Source organism: Peromyscus californicus, unplaced genomic scaffold, assembly GCF_007827085.1.
Source record: "Peromyscus californicus insignis strain IS unplaced genomic scaffold, ASM782708v3 Scaffold_22__1_contigs__length_63687245, whole genome shotgun sequence".
Lineage (NCBI taxonomy): Eukaryota > Metazoa > Chordata > Mammalia > Rodentia > Cricetidae > Peromyscus > Peromyscus californicus.
The window spans coordinates 5,465,928-5,492,465 of NW_026294525.1; the positions used below are offsets into that span (position 1 = coordinate 5,465,928).

Below are 26,538 nucleotides of genomic sequence, written 5' to 3' on the forward strand. Positions count from 1 at the left end.
AGACTTGATCTGCCCTGGATGTTGAAACGAGGCATCCTTTGTGCTGACAATGGTTAAGCTTCCCTAGAGATGCTGACCAAGAATGCCTGTTCTAACATGCTGTATCTGTTGAAAGGATCAAGTCTCCTTCTTGTGCTTATCTTGACGCAGATAAAACCCCTCAGGTATATGCACCGTGGCAGCCCTGATCTATGGATCAAGGACTTGGGCTCCTTGGCTCCCTGGATCTCCATATCTATGTGAAATCTATTCTCAGAAACCTAGGAAGGTTACAGATATGACACTGAGCAAGAGAGAATGGCTTCTCTTGGGGACACATTTGTGATAAAGTAGTCCAATGCATCACAAGGAGGGAGATGTAGAGTGACGAATAATCTGGAGAAACTCAGAAATGCATAGTAAGCTTCCAACTGCCAGACCAAGGTCAATACACTGAAAATGGCTGACCTCTTAGTGCTGAGCTCAAAAAGTGAATCAGGACAAAAACACGAGCATATTTTGTTCTTGCTTAAAAAGAACATGTGTAACTTTCAGGGGGACACAGGAAGAAATTAAAATAGCACCTTCTTCTCAAGGAGGACAGATGCATGTGAAACATGTGTGACCTGAACAGACTGTGCAGCAAGATTGAACATCATGAAAAAATGACTGAAAGGGTATGCCTAGGCTCTACCCTCAACCAGAATTTACTGAGTGCCTGGCAGATTGGAGATGCTATCTCAGCCTCTACAGGAAAGAATAATGTGGAGCTTTCAAAGCATCAAAGTTAAGTTTGGTCTTCAGCTATGTTCTTACTGGAGGAAACCCATAATGGTAATGTCTCTGAAGACCTACACTCTTCCCTAGTGCTTGAGAAGTGTTATTAGTGTTACTGTCGGAAGCAGTGATATGTTCAACACTGATTTTAGCAAATTAACTATTTGTATGTTATTATCCATGTGTTGTGTTTTCATCTAGGAACTGAAATAAAATAGGTAATAGAGGAGACAAAACATCCCTCCCTTCAACAGCTTACATGCTTGTGATACAGATGGACAATGAAACATCAAGTCATATAAAACACATAGTCCCTACATGGTGCTAAGTGGTCAAAACAAAAGAGGAATCAGAAGAAAGGACATACTGACTAAAAGGAAGGGGTAGTGGTGAAGAATATGAACTCTTGGTCAAGAAAGAATCAACAAAGTAAGTCAGGCCAAGATCTCAGAAGAGCAGGGGCAAAACTCATAGAGGACTGACACCTGCTGTAGTGGGTAGCCATTCCAGCTTTGATCTGGAAGTTCCAACCCCCATTGAGGCTTCGGTAACTGTCACAAGGCGGGGCCAAGAGAGGGCCCTGAAGACCCGAGATCCAGATGTGCCGCAGTTCTCTTGGTTCCTGGACCCTGCACGCTAGAGGTAGACCCAGCAGAGTTCTCCAGAGAACACCGCCGGACTGCACTACGTCTTCCCCGGACCCTGCAACCTACCTACCCCTTCATTTGTAAGTTACACCACTAATAATCCCCTCTTTTAACTACGTGGAGTGGCCTTAATAATTTCACCAATAACCTGCAATGTGAAATGCTCTGATGTGTGCAAGGAAATGTGAAGAAGCTGCAAGAGCCAGATGCAGAAGAGGTCCATTTCAATCCCATCCCATCACACAGGGGCTTCTGTATGTTCCTTTCTTATTAGAAGCCAATGGACCTTTGTGATCAGAAAAGAGATTCCCTTTGCCTACCATGTACTTCAGATTCCAAAGAGGAGAGAGGGCAGAAGAGACCCACTACAATGATCCTGGAGCAGACTGAGTGGTGGTGATGAAGAAGGTGAGGCATGGTCTGGTTTGTGATCTCTGTGAAGGTGGAGCAAATGGGACTTGACAGCTGGGCATGAAACACCCAGAGTGAGGAATTAACAGTGATGTGTGGCTATTTGAGCTACCAATGGGCATCAGTTGTATTGCCAACTGAAACATGGAAGACTATGGGAAATGCAGGTTTAGGGTAGAGGGCGGTAAGGTCATGATGTTTCCTATGTGTGTAATGTGAAGATGTACTGTAGAGGGAACAGCAAGATATGTAAATATGAAGACTGAGGAAGAGTTGTGAACTAGAGATAAAAAGACATACTATGTGAACGTAACTTCGAGCGTGCCATTGGAGATCATCAAAGGAGGCATTATGGGTGAATTATCAATAGCCGCTAAGCATTGGGTGTATGAGGGTCTCAGCTTTTACAGAATCAGAATAACACAAACGTTTCATTATGGGTGAAGAAGGAGCTGATTGCAGGATTTCTTGAAAAATAGTAATGTTTGTCGTCTGGATGCCAATCAAAAGCAAACAACAGTTTCAGGGTAAGAGATGGCAAACAGACAGATATGATGAAGGTTGAAAGGTGACCACTGGACTTTATGACAAGGCTTGAGAAAATAGTCAACCTTTTTTCTTTAAGGCAGCAACTCTATAACTTTATGTAATCCATTGCCTCCCCCAAACATGTGTTTGCTTCTAGAGTCTTGCTGAGATGTCTGTGGTTCTCATGGCCCCAAATACCAGCCAATGGTCAATCAATTATCATGGTAAAACTTAAAAACCCTCAAATATAGTGGACTTGAAATAAGAATAGTTGAACATGACCCAGGAAGAGTGTGCAGGAGAGAGGAGGCAGACCACAGACACAAGGGGGAAATTATTTTAAAAAACATCTTGTTTTAGAGATGAGCTACCTATACAATATCCCATCAAATCTATTTTAGATAGAGGGTAGAGCCATGAGACTTGGTAAGCTTCTTAAAGAAGAAAATGAAGAAAAGAAGTCTTAATATATAAGACAGCAAAATGCAAAATTTTAAAGTTAATATTTTTAAAATTTTCAAAATAGTGTGGGTTTAGACACTGTCTTAGTTTCTTTTCCTTTTGTTATAATATACATCAACAGAAGAAAGGGTCTATTTATTTTGGCTTATAGTTTAATGATACAGTCAATCACACCTGAGGAGTCAAGGAAGCAAGGTCATGAGACATCTAGTCTATACCCACAGGGAGCAGAGAGGGATGAATGTGAGTGTGCTCAGCTTGCTTTCTTCTTTTTACAGTCTAGGACCCTGGCCCTTGGAAAGGAACCACCCACAGGGGATAGACACTCCCACCTCAATTAATTTCATCAAGATAACCCTCTAGAATGCTTATGGGCCCATCTCCAGTTGATTCTAGATCTCTCAACAAGTTGATGATAGAATCAACCATCACAGTTACCCACAGGGTTCATCCATAACAGTTACCCACAGGGTTCATCCATAACAGTTACCCACAGGGATCATCCATCACAGTTACTACATGGATCAACCACCACAATTACCCACAGGGATCAACCATCACAGTTACCACAGGAATCATCCATCACAGTTATCCACAGGTATCATCCATCACAGTTACCAACAGGGATCAATCATCACAGTTACCCACAGGGATCAACCATCACAGTTACCACAGGGATCAACCATCACAGTTACCACAGGGATCAACCATCACAGTTACCACAGGAATCATCCATCACAGTTACCCACAGGGATCATCCATCACAGTTACCCACAGGGATCAACCATCACAGTTATCCACAGAGATCAACCATCACAGTTACCACAGGGATCAACCACCACAGTTACTCACAGATATCAACCTTCACAGTTACACACAGACAAGGGACAGAAATCTGTCCATGTATACTATCTCTGCAGCAAGTCAACATGGGCTAATTCTTCTAGGTAAAGTTTTAAGAATTATAAACTTGTTTAAAACCACAAACAGAAAATTGGGCAATCATTTAAAAAGGCAGTTGTATTATCAAGATGGAAATAGTATCCTAAAATTTTATTAGATTTGAGATACAAAAAAAAAAACAATTGAAAGATAGGTTGAAAATATGAAAAGAAGAGAAAATGCTAAAAATATTGAATACTCAGAATAGCTGGTCATGGAGGGATCTGGGAGAAAATATAATAAAATATCTGACAATTCAATGGAGAAATAAATAGCAATGTAAGCCGATGACATGGAAGCAAAACTACTAGTCATAAAAGTCAGAGAGAAATAAACATATAAAATAAAAATTAGAAGACATCAAAAAAGAATGAGTTACACTGACTGAGAATAGCACAGAAGATTCACAGACTGAGGCCTGTGAGATGGCCCAAAAGATGAAGGCTGCTATGGTGAAGCCTGACAACATGAATTCAACTTCTGGGACCCACACGGTAGAAGGAGAGACCTGACCCCTCTAAGTTGTCTTCTGACATCCACTAACACACCATGGCACACATGTAGACACACACACACACACACACACACACACACACACATACACACACACACATACACCACAAAGAAAAATAAATTTAATAAAATATTTTAGTTCACAGTTACAACACACATAGAAAATATGTGACGCAATTAAATCATCTCCTGGCTAAATCTCTCCAACTGCATTCAACAGTTGATGTGTACATTTAACACCTACAGTTCACCAATGTCATTCTAAAGAAGCCTGTCTGTCTGTGATAGACAAAGATTAGCTTCAGCAAAAGACTGTCAAGTCTGTAGTGTAGAAGAGTTTAGAATTTTACCAAGAGTTCAAAGGCCTAAATAAAAGGAGTAATACATTGTATTATTCAAAGGTAGGGTCTATGGCCATCCCTCAACAGGCCTACTATTGTCTGATCTTGAAAGTAGCAATTGTGTCCATCCTACCCTCAAAGTCACTAAATCCTTGGGGAATCCTGGCAGGAATGTTCAGTGATTTGATGTCTGGTGCTAAAGCTTTTAAGAAAGAGTGAAGGGTCTCAAGAGTCAAGAGAATAGAAGAAAAAATGGTGATTTGTCTATCAATATCCAAAACATTTAATACTAGGCTACTTATGAATCAAACTGAAATAAAAGATGAAGCCTCTCCCAAAGAGCCTTATGACTATTCACTGGGGTGGCCACACTGGAGGTAGAAAGTACTTAGGTCTCTCAAAGACCCGGAGAGAAAAGGAATTGGTGGACAACAATGGAGAGCATGCACAGGGTCCTCAAAGTAGAGGTTGCGGCATATGGGAGGAATGAAGTCCTGGTCAGACCCCTTCCCAGGTACACAATTCAAATCATCAGCTTAGGGTTCAGGGAAAGATGCCCCCAACACCTCTAGAAAGACAGGCACTCTCAACTAGGAAAGCACAGTGGTCAGAAGTTTCTAGAAGAGGTTGCTTGTTCACAGGTGTTATTCGTGGAGCTCCACAGAGAGACTCTTGGTAGCTGTCAGGCATCTGCTATTGGTCAGCAAGAGTCAACAGTACAGACAAGGATAGGCAGACAGAGGCCAAAACATAGTCTGTGGAAGCACACATGTAGGTCAGCATATGTCCCCAATGTTACCCCTTAAATCCCCATGGCTCCCTTCTGCCTTCAGGCACCTGCCTGGGGTCTCTCTTGTCCAGCTCTCATCCAGGAGGGCAGCTTTTTCTAGCTTATTTGGTGTTCTGAATCGGAGCCTTTTTCTTCTGCTCCACTGGCTTACTGGTTTTGTCTTCATTTCTTCCCCATAGACTCCCAGGTATTTATTTTATACACTGGCTTGTGGTCAGTAACGCCTGTACTTTCCTTGCTCAGATTAATCCCCTGGGAGCTCCTTCATTAGGTTCATGTACTGTTTGAAAAGATGACCCTCAGGAAGGTTTCCTGGGTGTGAGCTATCATAAAGAACTGGCTCTGTGAGCCAGGAATGCTACAAAACTGAAGGTTAATGCCACGGCTTACTAACTACTGCACAGAGCTGAAGGGCACTGAAGAGTTACTAAGTGAGGACTTCTTGAAGCCACTGATTTCAAGGACATTAATCCCATAGCAGAGATCTGCTTTGAAATGGGGGAAGAACCCATATTTAAATACATCATACCTGAATTCTCCTGGAAACATAAGGTTTCCAATAACCATGTGAGTCTATCTTTAGTAGATCTGCTGAGTGGTGGCCCTCTGAATTCCAGCTACTTAAAAAGTCACACAAAGGATGTGTTGAACCACCTCCTTGGATTAGGACTATAAACCAAGTGTTTGTTCTTCTGGGACATAACTCTTCCTACATGTACAGCCAGAGCTCCCTCATCAGCACATGTGTGGCTGTGATGTACAGGTTGGGCCTGTGCTTCTCTTCCCAGAACCTCTAGGACAGCTCAGAACAGTTATGGATGGCAGATATCCAGACCAACAGACAACATCAGACACTAGCAGATCCACACATCACAGCCCACCACTCCCAGAGGGGTTCACTGCACAAAGAAGCAAGACGAGAGCCCTTGTTCAGAATAGCCTTCTGGGAGTTATCTCCTTTAATATTTATATATGGAGAAGGGAAAACAAATATTTTCAGATTTTTAAAAATGTAATGAACAGGAACTAACTGGTTTGACCAAGGCCACATGCTTGATTAATAATTTAAAAAATACCCGGCATACATTTGTTTTTCCTATTTTCTTCTGCTTTAAGCAAACAGAAAAATAGTCAAGGTTCTGAAAGCAATCGTGAGTACTCAGGGCTTGTCACACCTACACTCATCCTCCACTCTGGTAAAATAATTAAATGGAGTTTTATCTACTTATTCCCATTAGATGCATTGTGTGGTTTCTCAAAAAAAATCAATAACCATTTAAATACAGTGAAATAATCTGCAGATTGACATTTCCATAGTTAGCATGAAAGACTAAAATTCTTGAGCAGTAGAAAACATTTAATATTCATAGACACAGTAAAATGGTCTACAGAACAATAATTAATAGTATCATGACAATCTGTCATGTTTTATTAGGTAAAAATTATTTGACTTTGCTTTTAATACCCAGATTTATATACACTGATGGATGGAATATTCATAATGCCATTTTACTGTTAAACTCCCCAAGTTTCACTTCATATTTTAAACTAAACAATTAATTTTGCCCGTGTGCACTCTATCTGAATAGACTGACATGAATTTGTCACTTATTCTAATTATGCATGCAAAATAAGTTGCAGACAGCAACACAGTCAAGCTGTGTGTGGGGTGTTTAATATTCATGGGTTCAAGCCATGATTATACTGCACTTGCTACAAGATTCCTGCTCTTTGGAGCACATCAATTCTGGGAAACTTCATAGTCAGGGTGCCTGTTCCATCCTCTCCTGTTGCTTGGCTCTCTGAATCTGCTGCCCACATGGTTCCAGGTAATGACAGTGTCTTTCTGCTAGAAATCTAGCTTCACTTTTTACTAAAGCTACAGTCTGCACAAGTACCTGCAGCCAGAATCTGAGAGAGCACTCCAAATGTCCCAGGGTAGGGGTGGGGAGTGGGGAGCAAGATGGATGAGAGTACACCAGGGGACCAGGACAAAACCAACTTCCTACTGAAGGAAGAACCGCAAGCATGTGTCCCACAGATAAACCTGCAACTTCTGATGCAAGTCTATGCATCCCAAAGTGATTCCCGACTGGACCTCTGTCCAGCAGCTCCAGTGATGGCTACTTTGGCATAACAGATTTTGGTCTTATTTTCTCTTATGAAGTCTAGCCATGCTTTGATTTGATGTAGACAACTGATAAAGGCCTTCTAAGCCATGTGACCAACAGGATCATGTTCATACTACAAACCACCTTTCCTGGAGACTCCTGGGATACCCTGGACGAATGAGACCAAAGGTCCAAAAACACAGCAAGAGATTCATTGAATCATTTAGCATAAAAATAGTCACATAGATAATAGAAAATAATGAACTTCAAACACAGAGGGTCATGAAATCTTGGGAATATAAAATCATATGGGACTTGTGAGGGCATACAGGAAAGAGAGAAAGAGAGGGAGTCTGGGTTGACTCTGAATGGGAAACCAGATTTTGGTAACTGAAGTGGCAGAAATGCCTGGAGAGACACCGGCCAGACCAGAGATGAGGGGGTAAAATGATGACTGTGAGGACAGACACACAGTTCTGGTTTCTGTCATCACTGATGCACAGCAAATGAGGTGCATGTGTAAAGGGGAATGTCTGAAGATAAGAAATGCAGAGAAAAGCAAGCCAGGAGGTGATGTCAGAGTCAGCACTGTTTGGTCACCCTTGGGTGTCTACATCTAAAGTCCAAATTCATTTTTCTATGCCACAGTGGAGGATCGAAGGAGAAAGAAATGGGGAAGAGAGGAGAGAACACACTGGCACAGGGGAGGTGCAGAGGGGTGGAGAACCCTGCTCTCTCCCACCACAAAGGAGAGAGGATTTTCCTGTGACTGGGTGAGACTCTGGGGATACAAACATGCCTGTTTGAATCATCAGAGCCATTCTGCCCCAAAGCAAACCCTTCTTCCATTTCTTTGGCTCCTGGTAAGTAGGTGAGGTAACCACAGAATGCCTGATGTTTCCTTCATCACATTTCTTCCTTGTAGCGGGCAGAGGTTTCCCATGCTAGCTTTGAGCTTCAGTAACAGTCTCTAGCCTAATGTGTACAGGTCTCACACTAAGCCAGCTGTGAGACACACAGCAGCCAAGACAGACCATTTCTTTTCCTTTTGCCCCCACGCCCCGAGGAAAGGAAAAGTCGGCTGGATCAGTGCAGAGCACATGTAAGAGTGCCTTGAAGCTCAATGATGTACAAGAAAATTCTTTCCAGAAACTTCCCCAAGAGAGCCATCTTCCTCATACCCTGGAGTTGATAATGAAGTAGCTGGAAGATTAGAATTAAACAACCCACACTGAAGAAACCTGCTCTTGACTGTTAGGAAGGCTTAGGGGTAGACAGATGAAGCTGGAGGCATCTTGGAGGAAAGTAGATCTCCCCAACTTAATGAAGAAGTGGAAGAAGAGGCATGCCTAAGTTGAGAGCAGCCTAAGTCCATGAGTATTTCTCATTTCCAAGGGTGATTGTATGGAATATAAATAGATAATCTGAAATGGAAATTAAGGCAATGGCGGGTGGAGAGCCAAACCCCACAGAAGCCAGAGGAGCAGGGCAAAGATAGAGCGAATTCCTAAAACAGCAACAGGAAACCATTTAAGTTTGGAAAACAGACAGCTAAAGGTACTGTGTGTGCTCCATCTAAGTTAATTGTTCTTATTTCCAGATCCCAGCAGAATCACTAGACTAGAGGGATGCCAGAAAAAAAACCATCCGGGACCAATTCCTAATAAAGCCACTGTACTCCCTAAAGTGGGGTTGGGTCTTACGCTGCACAACTCAAACAGGAATGCGGGAAATCTTTTATCCACACTTGGTCCTTCTAGCACCCTTCCCCACTGCGGTATTTAAGCAGAATCTGTATTTCCCTCATACCCAGCTACTACCACCATGGCTTGTTCAGAAAGAGTCTTTTCTCCAGAGACTTTGGGACTCGATTGACGGTGGCCAGGTTCTGGCTCTGGATGCCTGACCAGTACCAGGTCAATGTTGGAGCTCCGTGTAGCCACTTTTAAAACTTTCCTATATGGATCAGATATCTCCTGGCATAAAAGGGGAAGCCCCCAAAGGGTTTCTAATCTCCCCTCCATGGGAAGGTTTTCCTGTGTCACTGCTTGGAGAAGGAGAACTGTCCATGCTGTTCTGCTGACAAGACTCTTCTCTGGTCTATAAATAATGGAAAGTCTCAGAAGGCTTTTTCTAATTCTGTGGGCTCCAGGCTACCTACCCAGCATGCCTTCTTGTTTGCAACTGTAAGTGCAGATGTATGCTCCCCCTTTCCACTCAGAACATTAGCTTTTTGGCTTATGGAATTAACCTCCGCCCCTCCACACAACTCCTGTTTGCTTGCTGCTGCTATTTTAAACACGGAATCTGTTCTGCACTTTTACCATAAGGCTCTCCAAGTGTTATATAAACTGCCACTCTGTGAATTCTTCTTTTCTCAGCAATGTTACAAACTCAACCTCATTCACTGACAGGCAAAGTTTTGGACAGTCAAGAGATTCCAGTATTGTATCAAAAACATTTCCAACTAGTTGTATTCAACTGTCTTCTAGCTTTTACCAATGAATTGGTTTAGAGCTATCCTATCTGCATTATGTGGCCTAGATACTTGCCTGGATACCTGGATAATGTACCTTTATGCTATGCCTTAGCCTCCTGTTACCCTCATCATGCCTCTTCCTAGGGATGTACTTTTCAAGCACAAGCCAATCAAATCAGCCTTAATATGACTACCCAAAGCTCTTACACGCAGCTCTATCTACACCTGCTAATTACCTCAGAACCAGCAAACTACGTGAGCTAGAACTCACCCCAAACAGTCAAGTTAGACAACTCTAAGCCCACCTGACACCCCTCCTCCATTATTTCCTCAAAAAATGACACAGGAATGTCTTTGTCCTCTACTTCTCCATCGCTTCCCTCTAGTTTCGCTTGAATCACATTGTGAGGTTTGATCATCAACCTATTAGCAGGTCTACACAGAACTTGCTTCTTGGTCTACAGTTCCTGGAGCTACATGTCTGGCTGAAGCCCAAAAGTGGAGCTTAACTGACCCTTCAGAGTCATTTGAGTTCTTAGATCCCTAGACTTAGTGAAAACCTGCTGATGTCCTTATTCCCGGAGATGAACTAATTCTGTTTACTTTGCAATTTCTTCTCCTTCTCTTTCTCCATTTGTTCTGATTTTTATGTAAATTCTGCTGAAAGAAATAAGATGTAATTGCTGTGTCTCATCAAAGGAAGAGGAACCGCAAGCATCACAGAGAAAATGAAATCGTTTTACATTCATATTTATTAAAATGAATCTGTGGGTTTTGGTGTCTTCTACCAAGGTAGATTTGAATACCTTTGGTGATGTTGAGGGGAATTTAACTCTTCAAGTCCAGGTGCCACAGGAAATGAAATCAACTAGCTTCTCAGCTCTGCTGTCTTTGGTAGCCATGGTGCAGAACACTCTCAGGTGTCTGAAGCTGGTCATGCATTTAGTCTGCCCTGGGGACTCAAGAGCATCCACTCCAGCTCACCTTCCTATGCTATCTGCATCATTTGCTCTGCTTTCTAGGATATTCGGGCTTTCTTTCTTTCACCCTCATGTTTATGGATGAGAACAGGCATATATGCATGCATAATAATCCCCCTAGGTAGGGAGGCCAAGCTCACATAAATGTAAATGTTGACAATTACAAATGACTGTTGCAGAGATTATCTTAAACCTCATGTTTTTACAAGTGTCTCTCACCATCCTTGTTTTATTTTAGCAGATACACAAAAACACCATTTGTACATACTAATGGGTAGCATGCTGCTCTTCAGTACAAACGTACATGTGTACTGTTCAAGTTCAGAGCAGGTAAAACTCACCCCTTGAGCTTCAGCCAATGCTCTCAAAAGAACCCTTCCGCTGCTGTGTTCTGGTGTGTAGTATGACTGTTCTCTGAAGTCTCCAGCTGTGGCAGCACATCAGCCCCTCTAAGCTCCACCCAGCCTAACTGTAACCTACTGATCAATCTTTCCCCATCCTCTCCCCCATACACACCCTGTCTCCCACATGGGGGGCACACAAATGCCTGTAACTGCAGGCTTCATTAACATCCTTCCCAAACCAACCCCCACACACATAAATAAATTATTTTAAGGAGAAAAAATGTTTCTTTTTTTTTTTTTTTTTTTGACAGGGTTTCTCTGTGTAGCTTTGCGCCTTTCCTGGAACTCACTTTGGAGACCAGGCTGGCCTCCAGCTCACAGAGATCCACCTGCCTCTGCCTCCTGAGTGCTGGGTTAAAGGTGTGAGCCACCACTGCCTGGCTGAAAAATTGTTTCTTAAGGGAATAGGAAAGGAACATTATGGAGAGTTCAAGAGCTTTGGTTAAAGTTTCAGAAATTTTGTAGGCTCTTTTTTTTTTCTTTTAAACAGAGGTTTCCTAATGATTAAATTCTATAAACTTTTACTTAACTATATTTTATACAAAGACAGCAAATGCATGTACAAAATTCATCTCCCAGTTGCTGTACTCTACTGAACAATTATATCTAAGTTGAAGTTCTGGGAGGGGGTGGTGGCAGTACAAAAAGTTCTGCAAAACCTTTGAGCATTGTAACTCTGCTTTGGACAGGCAGGCAGGAAGCCTGATGGGGGCCACAGTGGGGACATCTGCACTGTGTAAATCAACAAACTGGAAAGCTAATGTTAATTTTCAAAATATTTTTTATGTGAATGAATATTTTACTTACATGTATGTCTGTGCATCACTAGCATTCTGGCACCCACAGAAGTCAGAAGAGGGTGCTGGATCCCTTCGGACTGGAAAGACAGATGGCTGTGAATCACCACAGAGGTGCTAGGAATTGAACCCAGGTCCTCTCCAAGAACAAGTGCTCTTAACTGCTAAGACATCTCTCCAACACCCAAAAGCTAATCTTATTTGTTCAGTTTTCTTAAATGACTCGACAAGAGTTTTTAAAAATCAATATCATTAACAGAAGCTAAAAGTAGGTTTGTTTGTACCTTTACATTATAAATGCAATAAAATACTAGGTGAACATGATTTTAATGTAAAAAGCATTTTTTTTCTAGTTGATAAAAGCCACATATTACTGAGGGACTAATGACATTCCTCGTGTGTCTTCATGTTTCTCTTCCACCTTCCTCATCTGTGTGTGGACATTTGACCCAGCACCACAGAGAGATACATTTGTAGCTATAATGCATATTTCAGGTGAACTACACTCAAGTGCCATGCCCACCCACAGCAGGCAGAGCTGAGAAAGGAGATCCAATAGCAACCCAAAGAACAAAGGACATCCTTACTGCAGATAATCCACAGATACTGATAAAGGAACTATTTATTTAGAAATTATATTGGGGAGAACAACTCACTAAACAGGATAAAGTAAAGTCATGGTAGCATCCCGGAAGGCTGATGACATGTCCCCACGCTGCCCCAGCCACCTGAGTCAGTCTGCACCATTCAAGCCCACGAGGGAGAGAAGAGACTGAGGCAGATGTGCTCCTGAGGTCTTAAGCTAGCCCTGAGGCCACACCCTAGGGGCTGGTACCTCAGGGTCCTGGGTGGAGCAGGTACCCACTACACATCCTTGACATTTCTAGACTTTAGAAGGGAGGCACCTCTGAGGTTGGTGGTATTGAGAGGTAGGAGGAGGACTGTAAGGTTGGTCCTAACTCTGGTTGCCTTGAGCCTGGGCAGTAGAAAGCAAATTCTATTGTTTGCCTTGGGCAGTTATGTATTGGGAGTTCAGCAAAACTGGGTTTGCTTTGGACCTGGGATGGGAGAGGAGCTGCAAATTGCATGACTAATCTTTCCCAAGTGGGCTGCATCTATGATCTGATATTAAGGGGATTGTTTACAAATCCATTGAAGAACTATGTGAGCTTCAATTCAGTGTATGAAAATAACACAGAACATTTCATATGTTATGTATAAATTGTTGCACATTTTAACAGCAAAATGTATAAAATTGTATAATTAGCCTATGTTCCTTGCATTTACTGACAGTTCAGTGTTAGTCTGATAACAGTGACCTGTGACCTGTGTCTCTGACCCTGGAGCCTGTCAATTCTCTAGATGCTACACTGTGCCCTCTGCTCTGCAGTCAAACATTGCTATCATTGCCATTCTATAAGGAATCCTGGGGCCAATTCTGGAATGTTGCCAGACCAGGCTGTCCTAGGAAAAAGGGAGGCAGTAGGGGAGGCAGATCCAATGCTGGAGCTCCTTTGAGAGCCGTACATCTTCATCCAGCTGCCCCAGGCCCGGGAACACTTGGTCGCCATGACAGGTTTGCCAGGTTACCACACCTGAAGTCACAACACACAGAGGGCACCAGGAGCTGACAGCTCTCTGTGTACACCTCTCACTCCTGTACTTGAATTTCCTCAGCATTGTGCCTCTCCTGGCAATGAGTCCCTGACTGTGTGCACCTGAGTCAGTTCAACCCCCTGCTCTTCTATGTAGACAAATCACTGAACCAGAAGGAGGCTGGCTTCAGTTCTGCCACACTGGTTATGTTGATGCTCTGTATTTGGAAAGCACGAAGATGTCCAGAGAAGCTGGGAGACAAGGTGAAGTGAAGGGTGGGAAATACGCTAAGGGCCTCAGAGTAGTGCCACTGCTTGCAGACAGCCCTCTCTGTGTAAGCTGCCTCGGAAAGAGGATGGAGTATCTGTGTGTTTTAAATGCTTGTAAGCATCCACCAAAAACATGCTATACACACACACACACACATACACACAGATACAAATATATATACACACACATATATGTACATACACACATTCATACACATTCATACTCATACAATATTCACACACACACACACACACACACACCAACACACTCACTCACACTCATGCTAGCACATACACTCACACATTCATTCTGCTCACACACTCATTCACACTCACTCACATACTTGTACACTCACACACATTCATATTCTCATACTCTCACACTTGCACACTGACACCTTCCCTCACATACATTCATCCATACACATACCCATACACTCATACACACTCACTCATATTTACATATTTGCACACTGATAAACACACATGCTGCTGCTTATTTTAGTGATAATTTCTCAGAGAATTTTCAATGAATATGTATTATTCATAAGAAATAGTGCTAAAAATATCTTATTAGTGGCATTTATTAGGCACAAATCACTAACAAAATAAATATGTGGATGAGTAAAGGAAATAATTAACCAAGAACGTTCATTTTAAAACTTTAGAAGGATATTATCTATTTTACTCTAAAATTTAAATTAATTGCTTTAAAAACAAATACAGGACATGGAGGGAAGAATGAGATAGGGAGGGGATATTGAGAAAGACAGCTAAAACTAAGAGCGATTTGAGGGGTAGTGTGGAAACCTAAGAGAGTAGAAGCTTCCTAATACACACACAAAGATGAAGGGGATCTAAATGAACACCAAATAACGGGGGAGACAGAGCCCCCAATGGACATCTCTCATCACCAAGTGAAGCCTGAGTATTAGGAATGAGTTACATCTTATTGAATTGTTAGCCAAAAGGGTGCTCTGGAAACCCCTAAAAACCCAGGCTGCTGCCCAGGCTGTAGGTTGCTCTCCACAAACTGATGGCAAGGCCTCTGCTGCTGAAGACAACACCTACACAACCCAGTGAACACAGAGAAACTGAGCACATGTCAGATAGTGTTCTTGGTATCAGAAGGTACTCTGCATGTTGCCAAACATCAACCCCGCTACCAACACTCTGATCTGCAGTGGTGTCCTACCTGCAAGATATGCAGGTGCCATGGTGGCATAAAGCTCATGGGAGTAACCAACCAACATCTGATTTGACTTACGGCCCAGTCTGTGAGTCTAGGTCCTTGGGTGGTTAAGGACCTGAGACTAGATAGCCCGGTAACATAGGGGAAAACCAAATACTAATGTTTTACTAAAGGAACATAGCAAGAAAATGACTCCTAATGACATTCTGCTAAACTCTTAGATCAGTGCCTTGCTTGGTCATCATCACAGGAGCTTCCTCCTGTAGCAGATGGGAACAAATACTGGGACCCACAACCAGATGTGCAGAGAGTTAAAGACCTCAGAACACTCAGCCCTTGATAGATTTGTCTCCATCAAATCCCTCCCCTCAGGGCTCAGGGAACTCACATTAGAGGAGGCAGAAAAGATATAAGAGCCACAAAGGGATGGAGAACACCAAGGAAACAAGACCTTCTAAACAAAGGATTGATGCACATATTATCTCAGAGACTGAGATAGTATGCACAGGACCTGTACATGATAAGGTGCTAGAGCTAAAAAGAGAAGTAGACCCGTGTGGGATGACTCATCCCTAACAGGCTTGAGAGCCAGCCGGCCGAAACCAGTAAAAAAGATATTTACTGAGAACCAACCTGGCCTGTCTAAGGGCCTTAGCAACAGCAGCTGAGACATGATCTGGAGATGATCTGGACCAATGAGAGGCAGCCATGTCACACCAGCAGATGCATATTCATCAGACCTTCCCCCAGGGTGAGGTAGAGGTTATATAAGGCTTGCCTCTTCCTGAATAAACTGAGCTTGTTGCTTTGACATTCTCCCAGAGTCTGTGTCATTGATTCTGTGCCTACTTGGCCCCCTCCCCCAAAGAGAACAGCAGCACAGGACCCTGCCACAGACCCAGGCTCCCATCCCCAACCCAGAAGCTATCTCTAATTGATAACCACTTGCAAATGAAAATTTAGTTTTCTCCAAGGGAGTCTCACTGGGAAAACAGACTACTCTTAAGAAGAGGCTGCATGCCCAGTAGTAGATGGCCAACAACAACAAAAAAAACCAAACCAAACAAACTCAATGGCATCTTTGAAGGTCCCTTGTTTCATACTGCCATATCATTATAATTTCTCAGAAGCTTGTTTGTTTTCTAACGAGAGGCAGAAAGGAGTTAGGTCTGGGTGGGAGAGGAGCTGGAGAAGAACTGGGAAGAGTAGAGGAAGGGGAAACCATACTCAGGATATGTTATAGAGGGAAAAATGTTTTCAGTGAAAAAAAAATTTTTTAAAAAATACTGTCTCCCTAATATCAAGAACATCCAGATATGACCACTATCCATGGACACAGCAGGGAAAACTAGACAGGAGGCCAGAATACCATGGTTTTCATGTTCTTCCCAGCTCCAAGGTTTTGAAGTCAATTGGGTCTCCATGTTATTTTCCTACTTGACCTCGAGTACATGCAAGCTTTGAATTTTGTAGGATATGTCCATGGGATGCTGTTTGTCCTGATTAACAGGAATAGGAGGGGTTGGAGCTCCCCAAATTCGAGAAGCCATCACAGGTTCACTATAAAAGGCCCAGCACTCAAGGTGCAGAAGAAGGTATGTCTAACAGCAGGGCTGAGCACAGGCAGCTCTCTGAAGGAACTCAGTTTCAGCTTCTAAGTCCAGAGCCTACTCACACCATAAGGCAGATCTCACACCAGGGAAAGGAGTTGTTCCTTTCCCAGCCAAGCATTTCACCTGTTACCTGAGCATGGCAATAAATCCTCTCTGGCCTCTGTGTTCTGAGTCAAGATGATTTCAGGCTCTGTCTTAATTTGGGAAGTGTAATGAAGCTGAGTGTTCCTTTCTGAGTCACTGGTAGATGTCCCTGATGGAACTAGATTGAACTGGACTCCCAGGTTAGCGAGCTTGTTACAATTTCCCCCAGATAAGAGAGAAATGAGAGCCTTGCTTTATCACCACTGTCCAGATGTTTTTCTATCCTGAAATGTGTAAATCCCACAAGAAGAGATTGTCCATCTGGCCCAGCAGCTGCTTCCTGCCTCTTTCAATCCACAGCTGGACCACAGCTTTGATAACAACGACAGAATAGGCAGAATATTGTGTACAGGCAGGAGGCTTTCCCAGGATGTAGAGCAGGCTGTACTGGGAATGGCAGGGGGTCCTTCAGCACAGCAGTGGGCAGTCAAACTTCTCTGAGGGCCAAACTCCAAGGGGCATGGTGCCTTGAGACAATGCTTCCAAGTGGCAGGGATTCCCCCCACACACCTCTCTCTCTCCCCCTCCATCTGTGTGTATGCGTGTGTGTACATGTATTCATGCATGTGTGTTCGAGAGAAGGGGGAGAGGAATATGAGGTATATATATGTACATATATGTGTGGACCTGTGTGTGTGTTGGCACATGTGAGTCTGTACCTTTGAATATACATGTATGGATGGATGGATGGATACGAGTGTTGGGAAGAGTAGAGGGTTGTGTGCGTGTGTGTGTGTGTGTATGTGTGTGTGTGTGTGTGTGTTTGAGTGCATGTAGAATCTACTACTAGAAATTATTCTCTGATTTAGAAAATCTAACCTGGAATGATGCTTTACCCACAGTAACACAATGACTGTAACATTTACATAATGTCAACAGGCATGGCATTATTGCCAAGGTACCTATTGCATGAGAATTGACAGGAGAGTGTCAGGGAAAAGCAACCTTAGCTCATTTATCCAGGTTAACATTATAAAACTTCAACAGAACAGAATTAACTCTCCCAAACTTATTATCACAAATGCTGATCTGTATTTTACTTGTGTAAGCATGGGAATCACTTGGTTTAGAGCATATGAAATGCTGAAATCTATTAAACTCTCCAAGAGAAAGCATGTCTTGGGAGAATGAGTGTGAGAAAGCATGTCTGTGGGCAAATGAGTGTGAGAAAGCATGTCTGTGGGTGAATGAGTGTGAGAAAGCATGTCTTGGGTGAATGAGTTTGAAAAAGCATGTCTGTGGGTAAATAAATGTGAGAAATCATGTCTGTGGGTGAATGAGTGTGAGAAAGCATGTTTGTGGGTGAATGAGTATGGGAAGGGCTACCAGGCAGAAAGCAGAGACAAGCCTGCTCACCTGAGACCTTGGTGATCCCTCTATGCTGAGTAGTTTCTGTCCAGTGCTGATAATTACAAATTTTACTGCTGATCTTTAGAAATTTGTTCAGAATCTCTAGGGAAGTTGTTTTTAAAATGTAGATGTAACTTTACACAAAGATAAATAAAGCATTGACAGCTTCATAACCAGATGCACTACTAACAATTAAAGAAAGAAAAAACAAATGGAAAAAAATTCAGTGCCTCTAATTAGTATGTTTTGTCTCATTGCCGTCCCATTGCATCCTTAAAACATGACCCAAATTTCTTGCCATTTCTTACAAAACACACAGGTTGTACTAAGCCAGGTCAGTTGCGCTGATCTTGTAGCCCAGGTGCTCACTGCAGACTGGGTCTTCTATTGCTGAGTCCCTCCCCTGAAAACAGTGTGTTCTCCAGGTTAACCTCTCAGCTAAGAACTCCCTGGAACATTGTTGGTAGTACGCTGAGTACAGCAGTGTGCTGATTCTGGATATCTGACAAAGAAGAGAAACTTAACATCTGAACATGGCAAATACCCATCAATGAGAAAGATGAATGAAACAGTTTGCTATGTAAGTTTAATAGGGCAAAACCAAAACCCACTTATTATGGTATCAGTCCATAGGTATACCCCAAGACCTCATCTGATTACTGGGATTTGTGCAGGAACAATGGCAAGCTGAGAATGAATTATATGGAAGAATCTAAGGTAGGGGCACATCACCTCAACCCCTCCTCGTAAGTCTCTGTGGTTGGGAACAGGCCCACATTGCAATGAATCCTCAAAGAATGAATTTTAAGATGTGTTCTTAAAAGGAGAACAATTACACAATTCAAAATCATCAAAAGAAGCTAATGTCCAGCTGACTTTGCCCAGCCCTCCAGGCTTGAAATGTGATCAACATAGAATCCTATCCTGGCTGTACACATAAAGCTGATACTTCCCACAGCTCTCATTCTCCTGTGGGTCCTTCTCAGGGCTCCCTCCCTGAAGGGAATGGACCCCATGTGCTTGTGGTTATCAGGATGGCCTGTGGTTACCAGGATGGCCTATGGTCACCAGGATGGCCCTCCTCTGTAAATTAAAGTGTAACTACCCCTTCCTTTCACCCCCCCCCCCATTGCTGCTGTCAACATGGAGAAGATGAAGGCATCCAAGTCCCTAGTTCCCTTCTAGCATGACCACTGAATCATGTTCTTGAACCAAGCTGTGCTCTGAGCAATCCTTTCTCTGCTCTTTCTGGTGGCTGCTGATGTGAGACCATCTCCCCACCCCCACCCATGTGTTTGAGCTTCACTGCCTCTCCCAGGCTGGGTTTTGCTGCCAGTGGTAGAGAAGTTGGTTTGGAATCTGTCACCACTTGACAACTGGCCGCCCATTCCACCTCTACCCCCTCTCCATCATGTGTGACCATACTGAAGTCGCTCACTGTTATGCAAAACTCCTTTGATTATTCTGCAAAGTTAAAAGTACAAATTTGGATAATTTTTGCCTATATAATGAGCAGCAATCGACCATCTTCTTTTATCATAAAATGCCCACAATTACACCATGGAAATGGCCTCTCTGGTTCTCCCAGTGTCTGCAGTACAGAGCTTGCATGCTGAGGAATTATTTTTCCTGATTCTCATCATGGTTTCTTGTTAGTCCCCGGGAGGAGTTTTTATAGTCGAAGCATTTGGTTTCATTCTTGAGAACATGTCTGCAAGAGCTATTCTTAGACACCTTGGTAGGAGGCAGAGACCCACCTCTGTGGAGTGATTCACCACTGCTCCACTAATTATGCGTCATTCCTACTGTAGATTGCAGGGCTAAATCGCTACAAAACCAAATCTGAGGAACCTGGAGGCTAATTGGGCTGCAAACATCCCTTTGCCAAAGCCCAGAGGCAGAAGATACACGGGCAATTAAGTTCTGATGGGCCAACACAGGCAACCGCTGTTCTTCTCCCTGTCCACAATGGCCAGGCTCAACATGCCAGCTGCAGCACACAGCAGACCCAGAGCACGCCCACTTAATTCCCATAAGCAATTGCCTGGTAAGTTCTGATACCTTTTGTTGGGATTTCTTCTTACAGAATGTGATTGATTGACATTTCTTTTTAAAAAAAAAATACTGTCACAGGATACCGTGCTGACTTCAGACATGACTAAGGCATTTGTGTCACAAAAATTTGCAACAGGGGAGAGACAAACCCAGGTACAACTCGATTCAAAAGGGAACTTCTAGTGGGTAGGTAGCTCTAGATCTGACAAGAGAGACTCCCACTATACCTTGACTCCAGACTGGAATTCTGGGAGGACTGCCAGTGTTTTCTTGGGACCCTTCAGAGGGAATCGACAATAGAAAACTTCAGGGGAACATTCTTTCCCATTCCTTATTCTTAGGAGACTTGTGAAATCCAATGAGGGGATTCTCTTTGGACTAGAGTACTCAGACTCCCAGGGAGCATAGCCTTGCACCACACCGACAGGCCATGGGATGAAGGACTTGCACAGAAACGAACTTCACCTGATGGAAACTTGAGCCAGTATCACACAGAGACCAATGGAGATGTGTTTCACAGCCATGTCCTGGGTCTGTATTCAGGACAGGAGATACAGCTGTTAACCAACAACACTCACTCTGTTTTTATAAACTATTATTGGCAACAGTGAGGTTGAGAAGTGGAGGATAGACACATAAAGGAAATATATACTACTCCAGAAACTAACATACATGGTCTGATAAAAACCATTGATTTGGATGCCTCTTTAGGGATGTGCACTCAGCAGCCACCTATTCTTGGCATTTGGACCAGTTAGGCGTCGCCCTGAAGCAGCCACTGCCCACTGTAAGAAGCCTCTTGACCAAGACTGTGAGTAACATTAATCTACAGGGGAAAGCATAAATAAATATTCAGAAAGTGATAGCCACTGGTCGGCCGCCCGTGCACCTATCCATTACCTCTCGTCCATCCTCCTTTAAGCAAGCCTAATGCAGTTTGTGGGAAACAAAAAAGATATCAAGGTAGAAGTGGTGTTAACTGGTAAGAGAAGTCGACCAGCAGGAGTCAGATAGGGATAACAAAGGTTAAGGAGGTGAACACAATCAGAATAGATCATATACATGAATGAAAATGTCACAATGAAACCTATTATGGAATTTAATTAATATGACTAATAACCACTGTAAAGAAGGACTGAGGATGTGGCTCAGTTGGCAGAGCACTCAGCTCCAGAAAAGCGTATATGCGGGGTATGGCGGTATAGGCCTGTAATCCCAGCATTGAAAGGTAGAGGTAGAGACCAAAGAATCAGAAGTTCAAGGCCATCTTGAGTTATACAGCAAGTTCAAGGCCAACGCAGGGTACGCAAGACCATCCCTAAAAGGTTGGCTGGGACGGTTAAGAAGTGATTGCATGTAAAGGGAGGAGGAAGGGGAATTTGAGAAGTAGGAGACATTGCCAAGAAAGTGTTATGACAGCTGCTTAGATGATGGAGATGTCAGAAGCAATGAGAAATGTTTGGAGCTGGAGTATTTTTGAAAGTCAAACTGAAGGGTTCTGTGTTAGTCACTTTTTGTTGCTTTGACAAAACACTTCAGAAACATAACTCTGGGAAGGAAGGGTTTATTTGGGCTCATGGAGTTAGAAGACTTAGCCCATGGCTGCCTGTTTCTGGTGGTTTTCAAGTCTAAGGAAGAGAAAACAACACAAAGGGACAGTATCATATCAACACAGCCTGTGGTGGCCAGAGAGAACTGTGGGAAGGGACCAGAAGCAAGAAACACCCTCCAAAGGCACACCCAAGTTATTGATGTAGTCCCACTTCTTCATAATTCTTTCAGCTGGGAATTCGTAAATTCATCAGTTGGCTAACTCATGGAAAAGTTAGAGGCCTTGGTGATCTCATCACCACTCAGGAGCCCACTGATGAGAAACCAAACCTTCCAGCACACGAGCTCTCAGGAGATACGATTAGACTCAAACCGTGAAAGGGTATTTTGCAGGAATTAAGTAGGGTGACCCACGAGTCATTTGGTTCACTGGGGACTGAAGGGCTCACTGAGACACAGCAGTCTCAGTGTTCAACCTGGTTGGTCTGGTCAAGGTAGAGTAGGACACCTAAATCATCCCAGCTGTGGGAGGCATGGGGCTGTCAAGGGCGACTCAGATTTGGCCTAGGAAAAGTAAGGCTGGACTTGGAAATGAGCAAGATGTAGATGAGAAGGCTGGAGGGGAAAAAATCAAACAAACATAGATATTTTGACAATAATTTCAAGACACTTACTCAACACAGAAGTGGTATGCTGAGAAAGTATCAGACTACCAGAAGTCACCATCCTTTAAAGGCTGATGGGGGTGATGTGGCCTTGTGTCTGAGTGAGACATGGAAAGGTGCAGTATAGTATGATTAGACTACAAGTAGAGTTGACACAGAGGCCAAGAAGATGTCCTCCTGTCTGCCAGGCACAGGGATGAGAAGTGTGGTAAGAAAGCAGCCTGTGTAACAAACTGTGAAGGAAGTCCTGCTTTGGGCGAGGGCCACTGCTGCGAGGGCCGGGGTCATCCAGGCATTGCCAAATGCACATCCTTCTTAGTTCTCATCAAGCACTCAGGGTGACTCACAACTGCTTGTAACCCTAGCTCCAGAGTATGCCCTCTTCTCATCTCCAATGACCTGCACACAATGGTGGCACACATGCACACAAATAACACACCCCTATGCATAAATAACAACACCTAAAGTAATAAATAATCTTTAAAGAAAACATCGCTACTCAATACTTCTTAGTTTACAGATATATACTAGTAACTCAGTAAAATTCTAAGTTGTTCCCTTTCCAAACCCATGGCCCTAATTTTCTGTGTCTGAGTCTTCAGAACCCAGGAACATTCTAAGTGCAGAACCCGTGTCAATGGATTTACCAGGTGTGGCTCCCCTCAACCTGTGTGAGTCCTGGTTGCTGTGTTCATCTCTCAGTACGAGTCACCCCAGCTTGCACTGTACAACAGGGATGTATTTCCTAACACTTATGGAGTGCTGAAGTCCAAATTCAAGACACTGTCAGAAGCACGGTCCTCCAAAGTCTTCGAGGAAATCTGTCTTTCCCTCCTCTGGGTCCTAGTGGCTGTGAACAGACCTCTGCTTGTAACTGTCCACCTCCAACCTCAGCCTGCATCTTCTTCAGGCCGCCTTCTCTGTTTTTCTCAGCATAGTCCTTTTTTATCTCCTATAACAGCATCTGCCATAGTACATTAAAGGCCCACCCTAATCCAAGATGCACCCCTTTAGGTAGAAGAGATGATGTAAAAGGCCTACTGTGGCAGAGGGATGATTAGCAGGAACTGAAGCCTGCCCAATCTTGGTATCAGGAAGCTGTGAGGCTTTAGAGCAAAAAAAAAAAAAAATGCCCCAAGAGGAGAATAATTCCCAACTTCAGTACATGGAGTAGTTGTTGGAAAGTAAAGAGGATGTTTTTCAGAGAGTTACCCAGAACAGGGTAGAATAGTGTGTGTGTGTGTGTGTGTGTGTGTGTGTGTGTGTGTGTGTGTGTGTGTGTGTGTATGAGAAATTTCCACTTAATACTTAGAGACTTCAGTACAGGACATCTAATGATTAAAAAGGAATAGAAAAGTTGTAGAGCACCGATATTTCAGAAGTTGGGCGAGAGTTCTCTATGAGAGGCGCGTCCTTGAATGTGCTGAGCCAGGGCTTTTCTTCTCCACCTGGACATGCTTTGCACCAAATATATCCAGAGTTGAATGACTTTTTCTCCTCTCCCTTCAGGTATCTTTATTAATCAGCACAGACCCAGCACTACCATCCATCTAACAGTGTAAACTAGAAAACTCAGAGCCCTTCTTAGCTCTGCTGCTTGTCTGGCTCTGGGTTTCTACCCTCCATACCCATGCCATTCATTATTGTAGGGGAAGAAATCTGTTGGGATTAGATGTTGGGATTATAACTCTATTTGCCACCAACTATGTCCTTTCAAATAATCTGCCACACAGCGGTATGACTTTGACTAAGTCATTCACTTGTTTTAATTTAGCTCCAAAGCACTAGTATATGGTGGTATTGTGTTCCCCAAAATATTATGCACCCTAATAAACTTACTGGGGTCAGAGAACAGAACAGCCACTAGATACAGAGGCCAGAAAATGGTGGCACACATGCCTTTAATCCTAGCATTCCAGAGGCAGAGATCAGCCTGGATCTCTGTGAGTTCAAAGCCACACTGGAAACGGCCAGACATGGTAACAAGAGCCTTTAATCCCAGGAAGTAATGGCAGGAGGCAGAAAGGTATTTAAAGCATAAGGACGAGGAACTATAGCCTGGTTAAGATTTTAGGCTTTTAGCAGCAGTCAGCTGAGATTCATTCTAGATGAGGACTCAGGGGCTTCCAGTCTGAGGAAACAGGATCAGCTGAGGAATCGGCGAGGTAAGGTGGCTGTGGCTTGCTCTTTTTCTGACCTTCCAGCATTCACCCCAATACCTGGCTCCAGGTTTGTTCTTATTAATAAGAATTTTTAAGATTCCTGCTACATCAGTATCCTGTGCCACTGGGATATGGTTGTGACAGTTTGTCAGAGGCTGAGTGATTCTGTTATCTGAATTGTGCTATATCTTGGACTTAACATTTTAAGTTAATCATGATTATTCAGCATTCTGTTTCTCTATCAGGAAGAGCAAGAGGCAGAGAAAGGAGGGTGGATGGAAGAGGGAGGGAGGGAAGGAGGAAAGGAGAAATGGAAGGGGAGAGAGAGAGAGAGAGAGAGACATAGAGACAGATATGCACAGTGTATCAGACCCCAAAGTCTTCAGACACTGCTGGAGTCTCCCAGCTCTCTGTATCAACTTCACTTTTCTTCCCCTGAGAAGGAGACCAGCGCCTTCAGCATCAACCCATGCCTCAGTGTCAACCCACGCCCTCAGCGTCAACCCATGCTTTCCCATCAGCCTCCAGCAAATCCCAGGACAGCCTTGATGAGGGACCATGCACCTCAGGGCAGATACTGTCATGCCTGATGCCATCTCACTCACTGAGTCCAAGTGGAGTGTGGATCCAGGGACATCAGCGGGGACTGCGAGCTAAGCACTGTCCTGGGGACATCTAAAGACACTGCTTCCCAACTGTCAGGAGATAACCCTCACCATAACTCATCACAAGCTTGTTTCTCTCTTCCCAGAGGACCTTACCACTTTAAATCAGTGCCTAATATAGCTACGTTTTCTGGGTCTCCTCCAGATCCTCCTTAAATGGAAGAATAAATGAACACATGGATGAACGGGATAATGATGGAAGGAGATGAGATGATACAGAAGGCAGATAACAACCTTGGAGTTGGCTATAAATGGGATGTCCTACCTCCTTACTGACAATACAAAGGAGGAAGAGGCGATGGCTGCAGGTGGCATGAAGAGGAAAGAGGGGTTGCCATTAAGCAATTTCCTTTCAGAGGGCCCCTATTTTCTCTGTGAAGTGAAAAGTGAGGTTATATATCGAGAGTCAGTAGTAAATAGAAACATGGCCAGAAGAATGCAGGACTGGAGACAACACAAACCTGGAGAACGGTTGGGAAGTGATCGAGTTTTCTCCAGCAGGATCCCAAAGCGTAGGGCTGTTGAGTGTGCTCCTAAAGAGTGGACGTGCTCTTCAAACTTAAGAAGTGAGTGTGATCGTTGAAGACAAAGTCAAGACCATGATGGGAGCAGAGGGTGAAGGCAACTGTCTGTGTGGAATGAGGGTAAGTAGAGGAGGGAGCCGTGAGGGTAAAGGCTGGCGCGTTTCTGTGCTTGGCACAGGACTCTAGAGATAGTGGCGTGCTGAGTTATTGCAGACAGTGGGGGAGCGGGAACTGTGCGTCCTATGTGCATGTGGAAAGGCTGCACCAGCACTCAGGCTCCTGGACTGTTTCTCTTTGGCTGCTAACTGGGTGGTTTCAATGCTGTGATTTTTTTCCCCCTCATAGTTTTGGAGGCTGAGCTGTCCTGGAGTACACTACTGCAGCTTGCAAAAAGCTGATTTCTGGTTCCCCCCAGCCTTTCCTCAGGCCCTCATACAAGCGTGCTAGCCTGTGGGACTGGTATTCGATCCTTATAGTTCTATTTAGTTTCAATTGTCACTTTACATATCGTCTCCAAATCTGGCCACAGCATAGGAAAACACAGCTTTCAATGTGTGAAATCTGGAGGACAAAGCTCAGCTCATGACGCTT

At 43.6% G+C, this 26,538-nt stretch overlaps 2 long non-coding RNA genes across 8 annotated transcripts in view; one reads left to right on the top strand and one right to left on the bottom strand.

The window, feature by feature from the left end:
• The window catches only part of LOC128118287 (uncharacterized), a 450,954-nt gene that overhangs the window by 315,851 nt on the left and 108,565 nt on the right, over window positions 1–26,538 (bottom strand). The window lies entirely within an intron of this gene.
• Window positions 20,062–26,538, top strand: part of LOC128118288 (uncharacterized) — a 35,960-nt gene continuing 29,483 nt past the window's right edge. For 2 of the 3 annotated variants that reach the window (XR_008221116.1, XR_008221117.1), the window contains exons 1-2: window positions 20,062–20,372; window positions 21,092–21,191. This is a non-coding gene — a long non-coding RNA (uncharacterized LOC128118288). The remainder of the gene's footprint in view (window positions 20,373–21,091; window positions 21,192–26,538) is intronic. The other variant, XR_008221119.1, reaches the window with a different exon arrangement.